At 38.3% G+C, this 23,609-nt stretch overlaps 1 long non-coding RNA gene across 1 annotated transcript; it reads right to left on the minus strand.

Annotated features, from left to right (window-relative positions):
* Positions 1 to 6,182: 6,182 nt before the first annotated feature.
* Positions 6,183 to 7,559, minus strand: LOC132634074 (uncharacterized). The gene is made up of 2 exons (XR_009580028.1): positions 7,393 to 7,559; positions 6,183 to 6,458 (listed from the first exon to the last, which is right to left on the minus strand). It is a non-coding gene; the product is annotated as an uncharacterized LOC132634074 (long non-coding RNA).
* Between the last annotated feature and the right edge of the window lie 16,050 nt (positions 7,560 to 23,609).

A 23,609-nucleotide genomic window follows, 5' to 3' on the forward strand; every position in this document is an offset into this window, starting at 1 on the left:
AACATTGAATCCTCTTAATTTTCTAAGTATTAAATAGCATTGAGTAGCAATTAGTAAGTTTAGATCTAATTCAATCAATTTAAACAAAATAAAGTGGATGTAACAAGTTGTCAACACTATGGTTTTGACTTAAATTGATAAATTGAATTATCTCAATTTGCTAAATATAAGATAAAATTGAGTAGCAATTAAAAAGTTTAGATCTAATTCAAATTAAAATAGTGGATGTAATAAGTAGTCAACACTATAGAAATATTGAATTGCTTCAATTTAGTTAATTATTATGTAGGATTGATAACAATTAGCAACGTTTGATTTAATTCAATCATTTTTTTTTATATAAAAAAGTAGATGCAACAAAAGTAGTCAATAATATGGTTGACTTTAATTGAAACTGTGAATTATCTCAATTAGTTAAGTATTAAATAGAATTGAGTAGTAATTAGCAAGTTTAGATCTAATTCAACCAATTTAAACTAAAAGATTGGATGTAACAAGTAGTCAACACTATAGTTGACTTTAATTGAAACATTGAATTCCTTCAATTTAGCTAAGTATTAAATAAGATTGAGTAACAATAGTAACTTTTGATTTAATTCAATTAATTTTTCTTTAAAAAAAGTAGATGTAATAAGTAGTCAATACTATAATTGACTTTAATTGAAACATTGAATTAACTCAATTAGTTAAGTATTGAATAAAATGAGTAGCAATTAGCAAGGTCAGATCTAATTCAATCAATTTAAACAAAAATATGTAACAAGTAGTCAACACTATGGTTGACCTTAATTAAAACATAAAAATTATCTCAATCTAGCTAAGTATCAGATAGAATTGAGTAGCAATCCGTAAGTTTAAATCTAATTCAATCAATAAAACAGTGAATGTAATAGTCAATACTATGATTGACTTTAATTGAAACATTGAATTGCTTCAATTTAGCTAAGTATAAGTTTGAGTATCAATTAACAACTTTTGATCTAATTCAGTCAACAACAACAACAACAAAAGAATGAATACAACAAGTAGTCAATACTATGATTGTCTTGCATGGCCTAAATAAATTAATCGAAATAGTAAATACTCTTCCAGTCCCATTTTGACGGTTGCTTTAACTCATTTTAAGTTAATTAAGAAAATACTCTTTCCGTCCCACTAGGAATCGTTGCACACTTTCCTCTCACACCTTATATGATTTTTTTCGTGGTAATTTAATTTCTCTCTCTTGTTTAATTTATGATGATTTGATTATTCAACAACACAACGATCATAGAACACTTCCCTCACACCTTTTATATGATTTTAATTGTAATTTTTCTCTTTGTTTTAATTCATATGAGGATTTTGTACCTAAAACAATTTTAAAACATTTGACGACATTCTATAAATTTCATTATTCTATGACTTTAATATATTTGAGGTATTTCTCATATTTTATATTATATTTTCATTACGAAATATAGCAGGTCCATGTTGTTTGTGGTACGTAATATGAATTGTTCTTTTAAGATCGCAAATGAATTATGGAAGTATTCCAAAATTGAGGAACTTAGGGGGCCGTAGAGTCCTTTTACTAATTATGCAAGAATTATAATACAAGAATTATTTAGTAAATAATACTAAAAATATTATGTGGTGATAATAATGATGAAATTATTGTATGATAATTATTAATGAAGTTATTTCAACACATGGATAGATTATTTATACTTAAAAGACTCGTTTGGTAACAAACACATGCTTCCATTAAAATTTAAACACTATATATGTATATCATTTTTAATGTAATAAAGCAAATAAACCATACATACTTATAAATAATCGAGGGATTATTAATTCTATATTACCTTCACTATATATGTCAGCAAGAAATTGCGCTAACCAAATAATTAACCATACGGTTTTATTTGTCCTTAAATAGTTCAATTCTCATACGCTAAATCACATCTTCTCTTATTCCATTCTATTAAATATAGATATTTACATAATTCAATGCGAGTATTATTTATTAATACATTGTCAACAAGATACTGTGCTGCATTAATTTTGCAGATTTTTTTCTCATACAACCAACCAAATATGAATTAATTATATGCATTATTATTTTTATATGACTAATCAAATATTATGTTGTTTTTATCTTTAATTTTATACTAAAATTAGTATACTACAATCAACCCTGCGATGCCAACAATCATACGTTTTTAAGCAAACATTCCAACAATAAAGGTGGCGAGATGCTTGAGTTCCTATTATGCAGAGGTCTTGTCCATCTTAATCTGTCTCCTACAAATAATTAGATTCATGTACTAACACGTGTTTCCAACTAGTAGAATCCTAGGTTAGGTGGATTATTGTCCAACAAATGTGCTCTTAATCATGCATAAAAACTCACCATTCTCTGATTCTCGTGTTAATCAGACAAAACATTATTATACAAAAATATGTCATTTCAGACTTGTTTCTTTATTTTTACACTCCACTTTACAGCAGTATTATTACTAATGTCTCGTGGTATTTATTTGCCATTTTTTTTTTAATCATGAGACTAAATCAAAGTCAAGTATATTGTGCGCTCAATCAAAAGAGAAAAAAAGAAAGGAAACGGTGGATTAAAAGGGAATTAAGAGGAAAGAACATTGGTCAAACTTGTCAAATGTGGTAGGTACACAGTTTAATTTGCTCCATATTCTCTTCTTAATATGAAACTTGGAAACAATGTACAAAAGCAAAGCTTGAACATTTTGGGATTTTTACGCTATATAGCAGCTTAGCAAAGTATAAGTGTTAGCCAGTATAATTATTGTATAGCATGTATACATGGATGAGTAAGCTTTGATTACTATCATTAAAAGAATTATGGAAAAATAATGGGATCATCAATGGATGAGTTTAATGTTTGATATGGTCTGTTACATTAATTAAAAGGAATATTGCGCTCGAGGGAGTGATCTAGTACTCAATGAGTGAGTCCAAATATTGGAATTCAGAGTTCAAATCCAAGAAAAATCGAAATATCACCAGATAAATTCTTCATCTACTTAAGCCAAATATCACCAGATAAATTCTTCATCTACTTAAGCCAAATATCAAAAAAGGTCTTTATTGACTGCCAAAAGGACAAGCTATACAGTATAAAATGGATCTCATTGAATGCAACTTATTTTATCACATTATCAGTAATTTAAGCAAACTCAGTGCATTATTTTATCACTTTAATTTTTTCAGTAATTTAAGCTGACCTGCCGTTAATTATATAATATTGATAGCAAAATGGATTTATGCAAGTCAACATATATTAGAAGGCGGCAAACATAAAGACACAGGCAAACTCTACATTTATACGAGCAGCTACACAGCAATTACGGCATTAATTTCCTTTAATTATTGGGTTGTAATTGGCAGAATTAATGAACAGGAAAAAGTAGGTGAGCCATGCAGAGAATTATACATACCTTAAGAATTCCCAAATTCTTTATGTCGCTGCATTGCAAATCCCCCGACCCCCACTTTCCATGTATGACACTCGTTGTAGTTTTATGAACTTAGGCCGAGAAATTAAACTTGTGTGAAAATATTTAACGTTTTAGAAAGATTAATAGTTGTTGTTGACCATATCAGATATGGTTTTATTGTCATATATGATTTTATATAAACCATATCTGATTTTATATACTCTCCGATTGTGCAGAATCACATCCTTAATATTGTGAAAGATATGACTCGATATTGTGCATGATATACACCTAGAATCATGCTTGTAATTATGTAGATATTTGTGTATAAATAGTCTATAGTTCATGAATTGTAGATCAGAAAATATATAGAATGTTTTTCAATCTCTTATCATTCTTGATTATCAATATTTTTCATGGTATCAAGAGCCTAATTTTTTTCCTGAAATTGCTCTTCTTCTTATACTTTGTTGCTATTTGATTTTTGTCATCAAGTTATGTTTTTTTCTGTCTTCCCAATGGAGTCACATTCTCATGATATTTTGTCTACCAAATTTGATGGAAAAAACTATCCTATGTGGGAATTTCATTTTCGTATCTTTGTTCAAGAGAAAAGCTTGTTTGGAATGTTGGATAGATCAACAACTCAGCCAAATGAAGATAAGGTAAAACTAGTTTGGCATGCTAACAATGCTCGGGTCATTTCATGGATCCTCAATTCCGAACACACAGATGTTGCACTTAGTCTGCGTCTGTTTAATCTGGCATCGGAGATGTGGAAGCATCTCAAAAAGGTATATGCTCAATGTAACCATGCTCGTGATTTGAATTAAAACATACTCTTTCAGAATACAAGCAGGGAGACAAAGACATTCAGAGTTATTATTCGAGACTGATTGCGATCTGGTCAGAACAAGACCAAAGTTTTGGAGGAAACCTTTCTTCCACAGGTCTCAAAGAAGTTGTGCTAGAGAAGAAAAAGACTCAAGTCGTTCGATTTCTCAGGAAATTGAGGCCTGACTTTGAACCCATTAGAGCAAACATTCTTAACAGAGAAAACTCTACCGGACATTGATGTGGTTTTCGGAGAACTCATTCGTGAGGAGACGCGCATCAATACTCAAGCAGTAATGGATTCGTCCTACACAGTTGACACGGCTATGTATGCATCAAAAGGTAAATTCCACACTCAGAATTCATCTCAAAAGTCTGGACCACAATGCTTTGAGTGCAAAGAGTATGGTCATATTGTGTCACATTGCAAGAAGAGAAATATATGCAAGAAGCCTGGCCATATAATTCTGGAGTGCAATTGACTCCCAAACACGCGTCAAACCAAGCACAAAGCTTATCAAGCAGCCGAAGCTTATGAGTCAAGCAGAGATCACACCACCATCTGCCTTGGATCCAAAAGCACTTCAAAAAATGATACAAGATTCAGTTGCTGCTGCTCTCCCAGGGGTTATTTCCAATGCTCTCACTATTGCCTATGCTAGTAAGACATTAAATAAGAATTCAAAAGTTTGGCATATAGATTCAGCTGCTTCTAACCATATGACAGGAGATATCCATAATTTAAACTCTTTCTCAACTCCATCAGAAAATCACCTTGTTGTCACAGCCAATGGTGATACATTACCTGCCTCCGGCATTGGAAATGCATCTTGCTTCACTAATGTCCTTAAACTTACAGCTAATCTTATTTCAGTTGGTGGAACAAAATTGTCTTGTTCTTTTCTCACGTTTTGGTTGTGTTGTACAAAATCTGGAGACATGGAAGGTGATCGCCAAGGGTCGTAAAGTTGGGAGACTTTTCCAGTTGTACACGTCTGAAACACCTCACCATGCATATTTTTTGTCTGCCTCTAAAGAGGACATCACCAACTCAAATAAATTGTGGTACTTGTGGCATCATCGTCTTGGGCATCCATATGCTCAAAAACTTTCCTCTATGTTACAACATTGTCTTCATTTGAATAAGAAATCATGGGATTTGTCATCAAAATTGCCTTGTGAAAATTGTGCTAAATCTAAAAGTCATAAATTGCCTTTTCCTTGTAATACTACTTCATACGACATTTTATTTTGTTCATTGACCACGTCTCACGATATACTTGGGTGTTCTTTTTTAGAAACAAAAGTGATGTTCTTAAACTCATAAAACAATTTGTCACCTATGTCGAGACTCGGTTCAACAAGTGAATCAAAATTTTCGATCTGACTTGGGTGGGGAATACATGAAATCTGAACTCATAGATTTTTTCAAAGAAAGAGGCATTATTTCGCAACACTCTTGTCCATACACACCTGATCAAAATGGGGTTGTAGAAAGAAAAAATAAGCATGTTCTGGAAACCACATTAGCTCTTCTCGATACATCAAATGTTCCTAAAATATTTTGGGTTGAAGCCATTCAAACCTCTGTCTATTTAATAAACAGCCTGTCACGACCCAACCCCGTAGGCCGTGACTAGTACCCGATCTGGGCACCCAAACACATCTATCAAATGCTATCTCAAATTTTTATCAAACGCATTCAAGTATATAGCAGAAGCCATCAAGGCTATATTTCAAATTTAGACAATTTCCAGAAAAATTTCGACAGAGTTTCCTTTGTTTTTTGGACTATCCAAAATAACTCTGTACACAGCAAATACCAACAAAGGCCACACAGGGCCAACAGAACAACATATACATGTGCGAGCCGACAAGGCTGCCATAAACATATACAAAATGCATGCCGACAAGGCTGCCATAACGAAGGAGATCATATGGACACAACTGTACAGAAGTAGGCACACACACCCACAAATAAGTCTACAGACCTCTAAACAGACCAAACGAATCATATGGTGGAACAGGGCCCCGCCGTACCCATGAACGAATATATACAACATAGCGAACAAAAGTGTATACCAAAAGATGTGCTCTGAAGGGAGGGGAGCACTCCAACAGCAAAAGGGGTATCCTACACTGGGGGATCACCGAACTGTGCGTCTGTACCTGCGGGCATGAAACGCAGCCCCCGAAGAAAGGGGGTCAGTACGAAATATGTACTGAGTATGCAAAGCAGAATGTACAGAAAGCAAATCTGAGACATAACGAAATGGGAGTATCAAACATAAGTGCAAATTCAATCTTATCAAATTATTTAGTTTCAAATATGTAAATCATGCATAGGGTACAGAAGAATATGGTCGCCCGCCTGTCGATAGCGCCATAACACAGCATAACACCAGAAAGATTTCAAATCTCCGTATCCCCGTCACATATCACATCACAACATAACGCCATACACAGCATAACACCAAATATAGATGGAACCCGACCCTCTTTTGCGAGTAGCTCGGTGAACCATAAACACAGCATAACTCCGGAGTATATCAAAATGCGCACGATAACATAACCGGCCCGGGACTCGGCGAAGGGAATAACAAAATGCACGAATAGAGTCGTGAGTAGTCATATGCATAAAATCAATATCATAAATTCAAACATAAGCAAAACGATCATATTTGAAAATCGAATAGTAGTCTTAACAAATTCTTTCAAAATCTCCCGAATTTCATAAAAGGAAGTCGCGGGACCCACGGGTGGGTATTTACCCAAGTCGGGCCCGCTTATGAAAAACATACTCGTTATATGTAATGCAAAATTTTTATAAAAATATATTGGAGCAATCCGAGCATTTATGTGAAAGATATGACATTCAGATATTTCGAAGTTCCTTAAAGTGAAACCTTTTTGCGCAAAGTTCGAAAAGCGATTTTTCAAATACATAAAGGTTCATATTTCATCAAATCATACATAAGAGTGCCAAAGAACATATACGGATCATAACATGCTCGGATTTCGGATTTGAAAGTTTCCTTAAGGCTCTAATTTAGCCTATAAAAACTAAGACATGCCCAAAAAGAAAGGAAGTTGCCTTACATACCTCGAACGCACTCAAGATAGCCAATCTTAAGTAAATATCCAATCTACGCCTCGGGCTCCCCAAGGTCTACAATACGCCAACGAACACCAAACATTAGATAAGGGCAGTTAGCCATTCATTCCAGCTAATCATTAAATTCTACAGAAAAATTCTGCAGCACTTCCCCTGTAATTAGGCCATCCCGAGAATTTAACTCGGCCATATCAATCAACAACAACCACAACAACCAACCTAACAACATTAATAATTAATCCGAAAGGTAATTCAACAATAATAGCTCTCTTGCCATCATTTATCAACTTTCATAAATTCAATTCGACGACATACCTTCAAGCCCAAAATCGACGCTTATATGCTCACATACTAACCCGAACCCATACCAACAATATTTAAAGACATTCTAAGAAACTCATACAACATTTCCAACAATCCAAAATTTTCTCCAATTTAGCCGAGAACAGCCCTAAACCCGAGGCACTCACTTTACACATTCCTCATTTTCAAATCATGATTTGCACCCACAATTCACATTCTAACAATGCTATTCATCAATATACAAAATTACATTGAATATACAATATCCTCCAAAACAGTCCGCAACAACTACAACATCAATTTGAGTCATTAAACGTTCATTTCCAACATAAAATTCATAGCGACGACGACTAAACATTAAGCGATATTAATTCAATTCTCGCTACAATAATGGCCTACCTTCGGCCATAACCTCCCACCAACATACAAAGATGATTCCCATTCATTTCTTCACTTACAACGATCACAACATGCTAATCAAGCTTTAATTCATAATTCCAACACCACACAACACACACCCCTTACACACAACTCATTTCCAACATATTCATTTTCATGATATTCATCTAAATTAACATACTACAAGATAAAAAAAAACCTCTATAACACATAAAACATAGAGAAATCTTACCTTTTCTCTTCAATCCCACAATAGGCTAGGGTTTTCCAAGGATGAAAAATAAAGGGTTGATCGCTCAAACGACACCTCCACGCTACTTAGGGACCTCAATATAGTGGGTTTACATCAAGGAATTAATTTTGGAAGATCTAGAAATGGGACTTATTTTTTTTTTTTTTTTTTAAGTTGGCCGAGAGCCTTCTTTGTGTGGTGTTCTTCACCCTTTTTTTTTCTAAGTGTAAAAAAAAAATGAAGCAAATGAATACTAGTAGTCATCTTTTATGCTAGCAAGACTTGGTCAAGGGTTCATGGCCCACTCTATGTGTTGGATTAATTAAAAGATGACACAAAAATTGTGTGGGCACCACTTTAATGCCACACGGCCAAGGGCCAAATAATTCATGATTTCCAACTTCCAATTTTATCGCTTTTGGTCCCAAATTTTCCTAATTGTTCCATGCCAACAAATTCATGCACAACTTATGACTTAAATAAAATCAAAGATCAAAAATCCCGACTTTGTATCCCGAAATAATCTTGGCCTTAAATTATCATAGCTCATCCGGGTTGTCCCAATATGTAAAAACACGGGACGTAACATCCTCCCCCCCTTAAGAACATTCGCCCTCGAATGTTGAATTAATGCTACGGATCTTACTCAAATTCGGGGGAGTTTCTTTTATAACCATCACATACAAATCATTGACCAACGATTCATTTATCAAACAACATAGTCAAATAGAGAATTGGATTACCTGCAGGCTCTGAAAATAAATGAGGATACTTCTTCCTCATATGCTCCTCAGCTTCCCAGGTCACTTCCTCTCGGTTATTGTTCCGCCACAGCACTTTAACAGAGGCCATATCTTTGTTCCGCAACCTTTTTACCTGACGATCCAATATGGCTATAGGCTGCTCCTCATAAGATAGCTCCTCTGTGACCTGAATATCACCTACAGGAAACACTCTGGAAGGGTCACCAATACACTTACGAAGCATAGAAACATGAAATACCGGGTGAACCGCTCCCAAGTCAGCTGGCAAATCCAATTCATAGGCCACCTTGACTATTGTACGAATAATTTGATACAGCCCTATATATCTCGGACTGAGCTTTCCTTTCTTGCCAAATCGCATAACACCTTTCATCGGTGACACCTTCAGGAACGCCCAATCGCCAATCTGAAACTCTAACGGTCGATGTCGTTTATCGGCATAAGATTTCTGTCGACTCTGGGCCGCTAATAGTCGCTCTCGGATCAGTTTGACTTTATCGACTGCCTGCTGGACCACATCCGGACCAATTAACTGAATCTCACCTACATCAAACCAACCGATCGGAGACCTGCATTTCCTACCGTACAAGGCCTCATAGGGTGCCATCTGAATACTGGAGTGGTAGCTGTTATTATAAGCGAATTCAACAAGCGGCAAATGGTCATCCCAGCTTCCTCTGAAATCAATAACACAGGCACGCAACATATCTTCCAATGTCTGAATAGTGCGCTCTGCCTGACCATCGGACTGGGGATGAAATGCTGTACTCAGACTCACCTGGGTCCCCAATCCCTCCTGGAATGATTTCCAGAACTTAGCTGTAAACTGGGCACCTCTATCAGAAATAACAGACACAGGAACTCCGTGCAGTCTCACAATCTCCTTAATATATAGCCTGGCATAATCTCAGCTGAGGATGTAGTCCGGACGGGAAGAAAGTGAGCTGATTTTGTCAGCCGATCAACGATAACCCAAATGGAGTCGTACCTCCGTGGAGTGCGAGGTAAACCTGTAATAAAGTCCATATTAATGATCTCTCACTTCCACGTCGGTATCTCCATCTCCTGCAATAGCCCACCGGGCTTCTGATGCTCAATCTTAACCTGCTGGCAATTCGGACACTGAGCAACGAACTCTGCTATATCTCTTTTCATACCATCCCACCAATATAGGCATCTGAGATCATGGTACATCTTCGTCGACCCTGGGTGAGCAGAATATCGAGCACTATGTGCTTCACCCATAATTAGTCGCCGCAGCCCTGCAACGTCAGGTACACATACTCTGCCTTCACATAATAATACCCCTTCAGGCGAAATTTCAAACTGAGTCTTTTCTTTATTAAGGGCCACATCTCTGTACTGTGCCAAAACAGGATCTTCGAGCTGACGCTGCTTAACCTCTTTCATAAGGGATGATTTAGCCACCTCTCGAACAGAAACTCCAGCATCTCCAGAATCTGCCAAACGGACTCCAAGGCTGGCTAACTGATGAATATCACGAACCATTTCTTTCTTATCAGACTGCACACCAATCAAACAGCCCATGGACTTGCGGCTAAGCGCATCTGCTACAACATTAGCTTTCCCTGGATGGTAGAGAATATCAACATCATAATCCTTCAACAACTCTAACCACCGCCTCTGTCGCAAATTCAATTCTTTCTGTCTGAAAATACATTGGAGGCTCTTATGGTCCGTATAAATATCAACGTGGACCCCATATAAGTAATGCCGCCAAATCTTCAAAGCATGAATAACCGCGGCTAACTCCAAATCATGTGTGGGATAATTCTTCTCGTGCGGTCTGAGCTGCCGGGAAGCATAGGCTATGACTCGACCGTGCTGCATCAACACACAACCCAAACCCGTACCAGAGGCATCACAATAGACCACATACCCGTCTGGACCTTCTGGAAGAGCCAAAACTGGAGTTGTAATTAATTTCTGCTTCAACATCTGAAAGCCACGCTCACAGGCATCCGTCCACTGAAATTTCGCTGCCTTCTGAGTTAACTTTGTCAGCGGTGCCGCAATAGAAGAAAAATTCTCTACAAACCTTCTGTAATAACCGGCCAACCCCAGAAAACTGCGTACCTCTGTAGGTGTAGTAGGCCTAGGCCAATTCCGTACAGCTTCAATTTTCTGCGTATCAACCTGAATACCATCTGCTCCGACTATATGCCCCAAGAATGCCACAGAAGTTATCCAGAATTCACATTTCGAAAATTTAGCATATAATTGCTGCTGCCGAAGAGTGCCAAGCACTGTCCTCAGATGATCAGAATGCTCCTCTGCTGATCGTGAATAAACCAATATATCATCAATAAACACAATCACGAACGTATCAAGGAAAGGTCGAAATACCCGATTCATCAAATCCATGAATACCGCTGGAGCATTAGTCAGCCCAAAAGACATAACTCTGAATTCATAATGCCCGTACCGGGTCCTGAAAGCAGTCTTCGGAATATCAGACTCTCGTACCCGTACCTGGTGATAACCCGAACGCAGATCTATCTTCGAGAAATATTTGGCACCCTGCAACTGATCAAACAAATCATCAATCCGGGGAAGGGGATATTTGTTCTTGATAGTCACCTTATTTAATTGCCTGTAGTCAATACACATCCGCAGTGACCCGTCTTTCTTTCTTACAAATAATACCGGCGCTCCCCAGGGTGATGTACTGGGTCTGATGAAACCTTTTTCTAATAAATCTTTCAACTGTTCCTTCAATTCTTTTAATTCTGCCGGTGCCATCCTGTACGGAGGAATAGATATGGGCTGCGTATTTGGCAACAAATCAATAGCGAAGTCTATCTCCCGCTCAGGCAGAAGACCCGGAAGCTCATCTGGGAATACATCTGAAAATTCATTGACAACCGGAACTGACTGCAAAGTAGGTGCCTCGGCTGTAGTATCGTGCACACGGACCAGGTGATAAATATAACCCTTCTGAATCATCTTCGTAGCCTTGAGGTATGAAATAAACTTACCCCTCGGCGACGCTGTACTCCCGGACCACTCTATAACTGGTTCCCCTGGGAACTGGAAACGAACTACCTTCTGCTGGTAGTTAACATTAGCATAACAGGACGCTAACCAGTCCATGCCCATAATAACATCGAACTCTAGCATATCTAACTCTATCAAATCAGCTTTAGTACAATGATCCGATATGACAACAGAACAATCCTGATAAACCTGTCTAGCTATAACAGAATCCCCTACAGGTGTAGCTACCTCAAAAGGCTCTATCGGCTCGGATTCTATCCCAATCGCATTAGCAACAAGTGGAGCAATATATGATAAAGTCGAACCAGGATCAATCAATGCATACACAGATCGAGAGAAAACCAGTAAAGTACCTGTAACAACATTTGGCGAAGCCTCCTGATCCTGGCGGCTAGCCAATGCATATATGCGGTACGAAGGACCGCTAGAACCTGAAGCACCGCCACGGCCTCGACCGCGACCTTCCTGTACCGGCATACCTCGCCCCGCAGGGCGCACAGCTGAGGGAGTACAAGATGAACCTGCGGCTGATCCCGTCGGCTGAACTGTACTGCCAGAACCGCTCGCCATCGGACAATCACGCATAATATGGCCCTGACGGCCGCAAGAAAAACAGGCCCCAGTAGCTCGATAGCACTCCCCTGGGTGCGATTTACCACAATAAGAACAATGGGGCCTGGGTGGTCTGGACTGGCTGGGACCTCTGGCTGTCTGTGAACCTGAAGCTCTAGAACTCTGACCAGCCCCAGATGGTCCTGCACTATCAAATCGCCTGCCGGCTGACTGTGTACCCCGGCCTGACGGAGGAAGATGTCTGCCTGCCTGCTGCTGCTGAGGCTGTCCGCCTCGAGAATCTCCAGAATAGCCTGCGGATCTGGCCCTCTTGGGCGGCCTCCTGTCCCGATCTCTGCTGGAATAATCAGCTCTATGTCGGTCCTCCATACCCAGGGCATAACCCTGTAGTCGGGCAATATCCATGTCTGTCTGCAATGCCACCGCCATACAGCCATCAATCAAGTAGCGGTCTAACCCCATCACATATCTGTGCATCCGATCGGCCATATCTGCTACTATGGCAGGTGCGTACCGGGCTAGGGAATCAAACTCCATATTATACTCACGAACACTCCGACCCCTCTGCTGCAGATGTAAAAATCGGTCAACCCGCGCCCGCCGTAACTCTGGGGCAAAAAGTGGCGGGTAAAAGCAGCTACGAACTCGTCCCAAGTAGCTGGGGAAGCACCCTCACCCCTGGATAGCTCCCAGGACTCATACCAATGAGCAGCAACATCCCGTAGCCTATGCGAAGCCAACTCAACAGACTCAGTCTCTGAAGCCCTGCCCAAATCTAGTGAGCGCCGCATCCCCCGAATAAAGTCATGGGGGCCCTCGTCGGGCTTAGACCCGAAAAACTCTGGAGGGCCACATAATAGGAACTCTCGAACCCTCAGGCTGTCACGCCTGTCATCATCATCATCATCTCTCTGCCCGCGTCTGCGAGCCTGTCCCGCTACCAGAGTGGACAATAACTGCACAGCCTCTCTCAATGTCCTATCCTCCGCCCCTGGCTGAGGTGCTGGAGGCGCGGGAGCTGGAGCCTCTGGAGCTAATGGTGAAGCTGCTCCAGACTCCTCTGACGATGAAGACGTAGCAGAGTCTGCTGCCGGGACGCAATATCACGCATCATCTGAGCGAGGGTTCGAGTACCCCTCTGAGCCCGGCTGGTCTCTCCTACCACGCCCTTTTTCTTCTGGGCGGCCGTCGCCTTTTTCGGAGGCATCACTGAAACAAAAAACAACAGATCAGAACAGAATCATCCTAATAGCACAGCTCTATCGCACGATCTAAGATTCAAAGAAAAGCGACTCCCTAAATGTCCCGTAGCTTCCTGTTTATAGATGTGGTGCACAACACACCGATAAATAAGACTCTACTAGACACGGTCTGTAGACATTCCGAGGACAAACCGCTCTGATACCACTTCTGTCACGACCCAACCCCGTAGGCCGTGACTAGTACCCGATCTGAGCACCCAAACACATCTATCAAATGCTATCTCAAATTTTTATCAAACGCATTCAAGTATATAGCAGAAGCCATCAAGGCTATATTTCAAATTTAGACAATTTCCAGAAAAATTTCGGCAGAGTTTCCTTTGCTTTTCGGACTATCCAAAATAACCCTGTACACAGCAAATACCAACAAAGGCCACACAGGGCCAACAGAACAACATATACATGTGCGAGCCGACAAGGCTGCCATAAACATATACAAAATGCATGCCAACAAGGCTGCCATAACGAAGGAGATCATATGGACACAACTGTACAGAAGTAGGCACACACACCCACAAATAAGTCTACAGACCTCTAAACAGACCAAACGAATCATATGGTGGAACAGGGCCCCGCCGTACCCATGAACGAATATATACAACATAGCGAACAAAAGTGTATACCAAAAGATGTGCTCTGAAGGGAGGGGAGCACTCCAACAGCAAAAGGGGTATCCTACACTGGGGGATCACCGAACTATGCGTCTGTACCTGCGGGCATGAAACGCAGCCCCCGAAGAAAGGGGGTCAGTACGAAATATGTACTGAGTATGCAAAGCAGAATGTACAGAAAGCAAATCTGAGACATAACGAAATGGGAGTATCAAACATAAGTGCAAATTCAATCTTATCAAATTATTTAGTTTCAAATATGTAAATCATGCATAGGGTACAGAAGAATATGGTCGCCCGCCTGTCGATAGCGCCATAACACAGCATAACACCAGAAAGATTTCAAATCTCCGTATCCCCGTCACATATCACATCACAACATAACGCCATACACAGCATAACACCAAATATAGATGGAACCCGACCCTCTTTTGCGAGTAGCTCGGTGAACCATAAACACAGCATAACTCCGGAGTATATCAAAATGCGCACGATAACATAACCGGCCCGGGACTCGGCGAAGGGAATAACAAAATGCACGAATAGAGTCGTGAGTAGTCATATGCATAAAATCAATATCATAAATTCAAACATAAGCAAAACGATCATATTTGAAAATCGAATAGTAGTCTTAACAAATTCTTTCAAAATCTCCCGAATTTCATAAAAGGAAGTCGCGGGACCCACGGGTGGGTATTTACCCAAGTCGGGCCCGCTTATGAAAAACATACTCGTTATATGTAATGCAAAATTTTTATAAAAATATATTGGAGCAATCCGAGCATTTATGTGAAAGATATGACATTCAGATATTTCGAAGTTCCTTAAAGTGAAACCTTTTTGCGCAAAGTTCGAAAAGCGATTTTTCAAATACATAAAGGTTCATATTTCATCAAATCATACATAAGAGTGCCAAAGAACATATACGGATCATAACATGCTCGGATTTCGGATTTGAAAGTTTCCTTAAGGCTCTAATTTAGCCTATAAAAACTAAGACATGCCCAAAAAGAAAGGAAGTTGCCTTACATACCTCGAACGCACTCAAGATAGCCAATCTTAAGTAAATATCCAATCTACGCCTCGGGCTCCCCAAGGTCTACAATACGCCAACGAACACCAAACATTAGATAAGGGCATTTAGCCATTCATTCCAGCTAATCATTAAATTCTACAGAAAAATTCTGCAGCACTTCCCCTATAATTAGGCCATCCCGAGAATTTAACTCGGTCATATCAATCAACAACAACCACAACAACCAACCTAACAACATTAATAATTAATCCGAAAGGTAATTCAACAATAATAGCTCTCTTGCCATCATTTATCAACTTTCATAAATTCAATTCGACGACATACCTTCAAGCCCAAAATCGACGCTTATATGCTCACATACTAACCCGAACCCATACCAACAATATTTAAAGACATTCTAAGAAACTCATACAACATTTCCAACAATCCAAAATTTTCTCCAATTTAGCCGAGAACAGCCCTAAACCCGAGGCACTCACTTTACACATTCCTCATTTTCAAATCATGATTTGCACCCACAATTCACATTCTAACAATGCTATTCATCAATATACAAAATTACATTGAATATACAATATCCTCCAAAACAGTCCGCAACAACTACAACATCAATTTGAGTCATTAAACGTTCATTTCCAACATAAAATTCATAGCGACGACGACTAAACATTAAGCGATATTAATTCAATTCTCGCTACAATAATGGCCTACCTTCGGCCATAACCTCCCACCAACATACAAAGATGATTCCCATTCATTTCTTCACTTACAACGATCACAACATGCTAATCAAGCTTTAATTCATAATTCCAACACCACACAACACACACCCCTTACACACAACTCATTTCCAACATATTCATTTTCATGATATTCATCTAAATTAACATACTACAAGATAAAAACAACCTCTATAACACATAAAACATAGAGAAATCTTACCTTTTCTCTTCAATCCCACAATAGGCTAGGGTTTTCCAAGGATGAAAAATAAAGGGTTGATCGCTCAAACGACACCTCCACGCTACTTAGGGACCTCAATATAGTGGGTTTACATCAAGGAATTAATTTTGGAAGATCTAGAAATGGGACTTGGTTTTTTTTTTTTTTTTTTAAGTTGGCCGAGAGCCTTCTTTGTGTGGTGTTCTTCACCTTTTTTTTTTCTAAGTGTAAAAAAAAAATGAAGCAAATGAATACTAGTAGTCATCTTTTATGCTAGCAAGACTTGGTCAAGGGTTCATGGCCCACTCCATGTGTTGGATTAATTAAAAGATGACACAAAAATTGTGTGGGCACCACTTTAATGCCACACGGCCAAGGGCCAAATAATTCATGATTTCCAACTTCCAATTTTATCACTTTTGGTCCCAAATTTTCCTAATTGTTCCATGCCAACAAATTCATGCACAACTTATGACTTAAATAAAATCAAAGATCAAAAATCCCGACTTTGTATCCCGAAATAATCTTGGCCTTAAATTATCATAGCTCATCCGGGTTGTCCCAATATGTAAAAACACGGGACGTAACACAGACACACCAATATCAACAACAAAGATGATAGTCCATATTCTGTTCTTTTTGGTAAACTCCCTGATTATTCCCATCTAAAAGTTTTTGGTTGTGTGTGTTTTGTCCATTTACCTAGACATGAACGTCATAAATTATCTTCCAAAGTCGTGAGGTGTGTTTTTCTGGGTTCTAATGATGTTCAAAAGGGCTATCTTTGTTATGATTCTTCTACATGACAGTTAAGGGTTTCTAGACATGTGATTTTATTTGAGCATATGTTTGCTTACCCTACAACCTCATCAACAACATCCGACTCTCTTTCCTTTTTGTACAAGTTTGAGAATCAACAGGTGCAATGTCCTGCAGCTCCCAACGAGGACCCTAATGGCATTACTGATGATCCTGTTCAATCTGATACATTCACAATGGATGATTCAGGTAACAGTACTTCTTAACCTGGTTCGTCCCATACATCTTTTGCTCACTCATCTGACAGCAATAACAATTCTGATGGTGAACATGTACCTAATGAGCAAATAAATCCTCCAATTCTTTGCTTCCCGTCACTCTGAACGTAAAGCATCTACCCCGAATCGATATGGCTACTCTCTAGGTAGATACGACCGATCTTATGCCTTACTTGCTACTTTGAATTCTATTTTCGTCCCAACTAATTACCAACAGGCATCGACTCATGGCTACTGGAAAAAGGCAATGGAAGAGGAATTTTCAGCTTTAGAAGAAAATCATACATGGGATTTGGTGTCTAAACCAGATGAAGCTTTTATTATTGGGAATAAATGGATTTATTCAGTGAAGATAAAGTCTGATGGCACATTGGAAAATTTTAAAGCTCGTCTAGTAGCTCAAGGATATAAACAATAATATGGGTTGGACTATGAGGAGACTTTTGCCCCTGTTGCAAAAATGACAACAATTCGTGTGCTGCTCACTATTGCATCTATTAAACAGTGGCAACTTCATTAAATGGATGTGAAAAGTGCATTTTTGCATGGTGAATTATGTGAATTTATATACATGAAGCCTCCTCCAGGGTACAAGCAAGCCCAACCTGACATGGTATGTCGTCTTCGAAAGTCTCAGTACGGTCTTAAGCAAGCACCACGTGCATGGTTTGAGAAGTTTCGATCTACTATCATTAATGCTGGCTTTTCTCAGTCAGTTTCAGTTTACTAATTATTTATCCGACACTCCAATACTGGTATGACAATTCTGTTACTTTATGTGGATGATATGATTATAACCGGGAATGATGATAATGGGATTAAACAGCTCAAGTATCTTCATAATGCAACTTTCAAAATGAAAGAGCTTGGTAGGTTAACATATTTTTTTGGGTTTGGAGGTTGAATATTTGCAGGATGGTATCATGCTAAGTCAAAGGAAGTATGCGGAAGATCTTGTTACACAAGCATGTCTTAGTGATCAGAAGGTAGCACACACATGCATGGAGATTAATGTGAAGTACAAAAATGATGATGAAGATCCTCTTGCAGAACCAACACTATACCGGAGGCTCATTGGTTGTCTGATTTATTTGACAATGACAAGATCGGACATCTCTTATCCGGTTCAAGTCTTGAGCCAATTTGTTGCATATCCATGCCAACACCACTTTTCTGCCCTCCTCAAGATCATTTGCTATATTCAGAGTACAATTAATCGAGGTTGATTCTTTCATTCAACATCATCTCTAAACCTCGAAGGATATGCAGATGCAGATTGGGCAGGATGCCCAAACTCTCGAATGTCTACAACAGGATGGTAGATGTTAATCAGATCATCACTTGTCTCATGGAAGTGCAAGAAACAATCAAGAATCTCAAAATCGTCAACGGAGGCAGAATATAGATCAATGTCAGCTGCTTGCTCTGAAATTGGGTGGATACGTCGGCTGTCGGCTGCTGGTAGAATTTCATATCCATGTCGATCGCGCCACTACGTTACATGCTGACAATACCAGTGCAATACAGATAGCAACAAATCCGGTCCACCATGAAAATACAAAGCACATCGAAGTGGATTGTCATTATATTCGTGAACTTGTTGTTGATCAAGTCATTAGTCTTCAACATATCAGTGCTCATGATCAATTGGTAGATCTGTTTACAAAAGCAATGACAAGGAGCCGACACCAATTCCTATTATCCAAATTAACGCTTCTTGATAAGTAGCATAAATTTGAGGGGGGATGTTGACCATATCAGTTGTGGTTTTATTGTCATATATGATTTTATATATTCTCTGATTATGCAGAATCACATCCTTAATATTGTGGAAGATATAGCTTGATATTGTGCATGATATACGCCTAGAATCATGCTTGTAATTATGTAGATATTTGTGTATAAATAGTGTATAGTTCATGAATTGTAGATCAGAAAATATATAGAATATTTTTCAATCTCTTATGATTCTTGATTTATCAATAGTTTTCAGTTGTTTGGTCAAGTTTTCTCGAAGGCCAAATGTATTTTTATTTAAATGTTTATTTGAGGTCTAGCAAGATGTTTTTTTATTTGTTTTTAAGGATCTATAAATTAGACAAATGTCTTTTGGCCACATTTCGTAAGGATCTATAATTAGACGTTCCAATAAATTAGAACCTCTAATTCCTTTTCATATAAAGTTTTTTGACATATTCTGAGAAATATTATTGTGTCTTGGAACCTTTTTTTTTGTTGTTGTTGGAATTGAACTTTGAAAATTACTTTGAACTTTATTGTTGATGGTACTTTTTTCTTCTTCAAATTTGTCTTTGTTTCTTTTTTATAATTCGTGTGTGATTGATTTCGCATACCAGTTGTTACCTTAGACCTTCAAATAGTGTTTAATAGTCATCTTGTTTTTCAAATTATTTCCAATTATTCTGCTGGCATATAACTCTGAATTGTATAACATGTGTGTTAGGATAAGATAGTTCAAAGATATTCTTAACATGGCTTGCCATATTGTCCGATTTTGTTGTATGGCCAGTCAATACGGTTTTTTCAAAAAGTCTCACCATTATGAGTATTCCTCTACGTACTCCATAGAACTTGTTTTTTTTTTTGTTTTCTCTTAATTATAAATATGAAACTTTGTTCACATACTCAATGTTCCAATTAATCCTAACAGATAGATGATGCCGAATAGTTGAAAAGAAAAAAAATCTAAAAGGAATGTGAAGAAATACAAAGGAGTCACAATCTATGGAATTATCAAACGCGAGGGACCTTGGGAGGTTGCGTAATTAGTTGAGCTAGCTGTAAATGCAGAGAAAAGCATCACCCTGATGCCCAAAAAATGACGAAGAATGGAAAATTAAAGAATGTGAAATATAGGTACGTTTTTTAATTAAATAGGGTTGCCTGTTTCTTAAGCAACAAATTATTTTCGTTGCGAGTTTATGACAAAGCTCATGCTCCGAAGATTCTATGCTTAATCATGTCTATTTTCATTTTTCTCTTTATTCAAGGAGTTGCATGCATATGCTTGCTTTGTTATTCCGAAACAGCACCAGATTCTCCCAACTGTTTTTACCCTATTTCTACTAGTAGTGTTGGCATACGGGCTGATATCATAGTTTTAATTTATCACAGTTTCACAAAATAGTTGACCCCTCCCGCCCCACTCCAACCCCCCAAAATACCACATTCTTAGTATTGTGCATCCTCATTTCGAAAACGTGTTGGAGTCTCACATTGGTGGGATATGGTGTCCTTGCTCTCGCCCGATATGGTCTTAGGCAATCCTTCCGTCATGCTATCGTTTGAGTTAAGCCCAAAATCCATTTCTTTAATATGGTATCAGAGTCAGGTCCATCCAATTCTTTGTTTTCGATGTTAGCAGTGGCGTACGCAGGATTTTTCGTAAGCGGTGTCACATTTTATATTGAGAATAAATAAATAAATAAATAAATAAATAAATAAATAAAGCACTATAAGTTCAAATTAAGGAAAGAGAGTACAATATAAATAAAACGCAACTCACGTATATTACTATAAACCTTCTCATCAGTATTTATATTTTAAAATATATTTAAAATAACCTCATTATAAATAGTATTTTAACGCTTTTTTATATGTATATAATGCCCCAAACTATTACTAAAATACTCATCAATCATTTTATTCCGCAATCGTTTTAATCAATTTCGTTGGCAAAAAAAAAAGGAAAAGAAAAAATAGCACAAAATCTAGAAAACAGCAGCATCGTTTGTCAAAAATATATAATTACCGCCAAAGAATACAAAAATATCTATAGACTGAATGGTATAATGCTTTATTAACTTCTAAGAGTTTGGTGGTTCGAACCTAAGACCAGCTGAGATACAACGCTTTCTATGTCCAGTAGTGTCATTTTATTCATTATATCCTTATTTCGTTTCTACTTTTCAATTTTATATACATATTTAGTGAAGTTTTTCAACGAAGTAGTGTCACATGACACCCTCGGCAAAGAGTAAATCCGCCCCTCTTATATTGTCCACGATCCAGACGTTCGGGAGTTGTTGGTGTTCCGCATCGGTGTGAAATGGTGTCCTTAGTCTTTTTCTCACGAGCTAGTTTTTGGAGTTGAGTTAGCACATTGTAACGACCCGCTAGGTCGTTATGGGCATTTTGACTATTTTATACCTACCTGTACCCTTCTGAGACTAAGAATGAGCTTAATGAAAACTCAAAGAGTTAGAAGTTTAAAATTTGAGGCCTTGATTTTATCTTGTGTATATGTTGTGCATTATTTGAAAACTTGTTTCTTTTCTGTTGGGGGGTGACTTAGTAAATTTTACCTCCGTTGAGAATTCCAAGGCACGGGTGAGTCCGTAGCATGTGTTTTACATTGATGTGCATGTTTTGTTTGCGTCTGTAGGGCCTCAAATTGATGTTGGGATTTTGGGTGAAAATCTGGTGAAAAAACAGAGCTCACCAGTCAGATGCGATCACTGCAGCGGGTGTAAGACCGCTGTAGCGAGTCCGTTATAGCGGGGCGAGGGTCGCTGCCGCCGAGATCAGGGAATTAATAAGGTCCGCCGTAAAGGGAGAAATTTCGCTATAGCGAGAACACTGCAACGAAATGTTGACCGCTACAGTGGTAGACAGAAGGCAGAAACTGATTTTATATTGTGGAATTTCAAGTCATTCACCACTTTATACCAGAAACTGTACCCTAGAAAGTAAAACGCGAAATTCCTAAAGTCTTGGTGGGTTCTCCTTTGAAGGTAAGTCTCAACCCTTTTCATTGTTCATTCCTTATTCATGTTAAGTTCCTATATTACGTGAAGGTCTTCTAAAGTTCTAATGGTGGAGAAAAAAGGGGTCGGACCCTAAAAGTTGTAAACCCTTACATAATTGATGGGTGGTTGATTTTATTGTTGTTTATTCATCTAGAAGTGTAGATTATCACTTTCTAGGATGAGAATTTGATTATTAATGGTGGAAATTGCTTATTGAGACTTAGGGTTCTCATAAAAATAGAAACTTTAGCCTAAAATCCGTTTGAAAGGGATTAAATGATTAGAAATCCATGAATTGGGAATAGTATGATCATTGGGACTAAGATTATGATGAAATTGCAATAAGTGATAGTTCACCCATTTAAAAAGGATAGAAGTAATTGGGTTTTCCCCCCTAATTATTGTTCTTGTTCGAGTAGATGATTCAATACTCACTTAACATTACTTTACTAGGCTTTGAACGTTCCGAAGCATTACGGAAGGAAAAAGCTGTTGCGGAGTAGCTTGCATTGTTCCAACTCTGCATCTGGGGGGTTAGTTGATTGTATATGTAGTAAAGTTGATAGGAGAAAGTATGATTTGGTTGGTATGAATTCTTCTGATTATGTGGGCTTGTTGCCATTTCTTCATATGCCGGAACTTGAGATGAAATTGTTGTGTTTTGAGAAGGAAGGAGTCAATAGATACTCTTCTTGTTGATTGAGATGGTTGGATATTCTTGTTGTTGTTGAATTGAATTATCTGAGTCTTGTTATGACTTGTGGCATGGTGCCTTGTAATTCTTGACATTGAACTTGTTGACCGATCATATTCCATATTGACTGTTGAACTGAAAATACGTTGGAGTTCATATTATGATCAGATACAGATACAGATATAAAGGCACATTTGACAGGGGGTGAGGATGTGGCCTAGTTATGAGCTCGTGATCCGAGGTCAGTTTTGGAGCGAGTGGTACATGGACACCATGGGTCCCCTGCAGGTCATGACTATTGAGCGAAAATTGCCAGTAGCGTGTGTGTACAGTTGAGATACTATCATTACTTATTTGCATTGCATCGGACTTAGATTATTCCTGTTGATAGTTGTGGCTGGACTCATCTTATTCTTATGTTGTCTGATTCCTGTTGATGACATTATGTGGTTATGTGCTGTTGTGCTATCTTATTAATTTTATGAACGTATGAATGATATTAGTTTTAGTCGGCTTATGATATCTACCGGTACATAGTGTTTGTACTGATACTACTTTGCTGCTT

Source organism: Lycium barbarum, chromosome 3 (genome assembly GCF_019175385.1).
Source record: "Lycium barbarum isolate Lr01 chromosome 3, ASM1917538v2, whole genome shotgun sequence".
Taxonomy (NCBI): Eukaryota; Viridiplantae; Streptophyta; class Magnoliopsida; order Solanales; family Solanaceae; genus Lycium; species Lycium barbarum.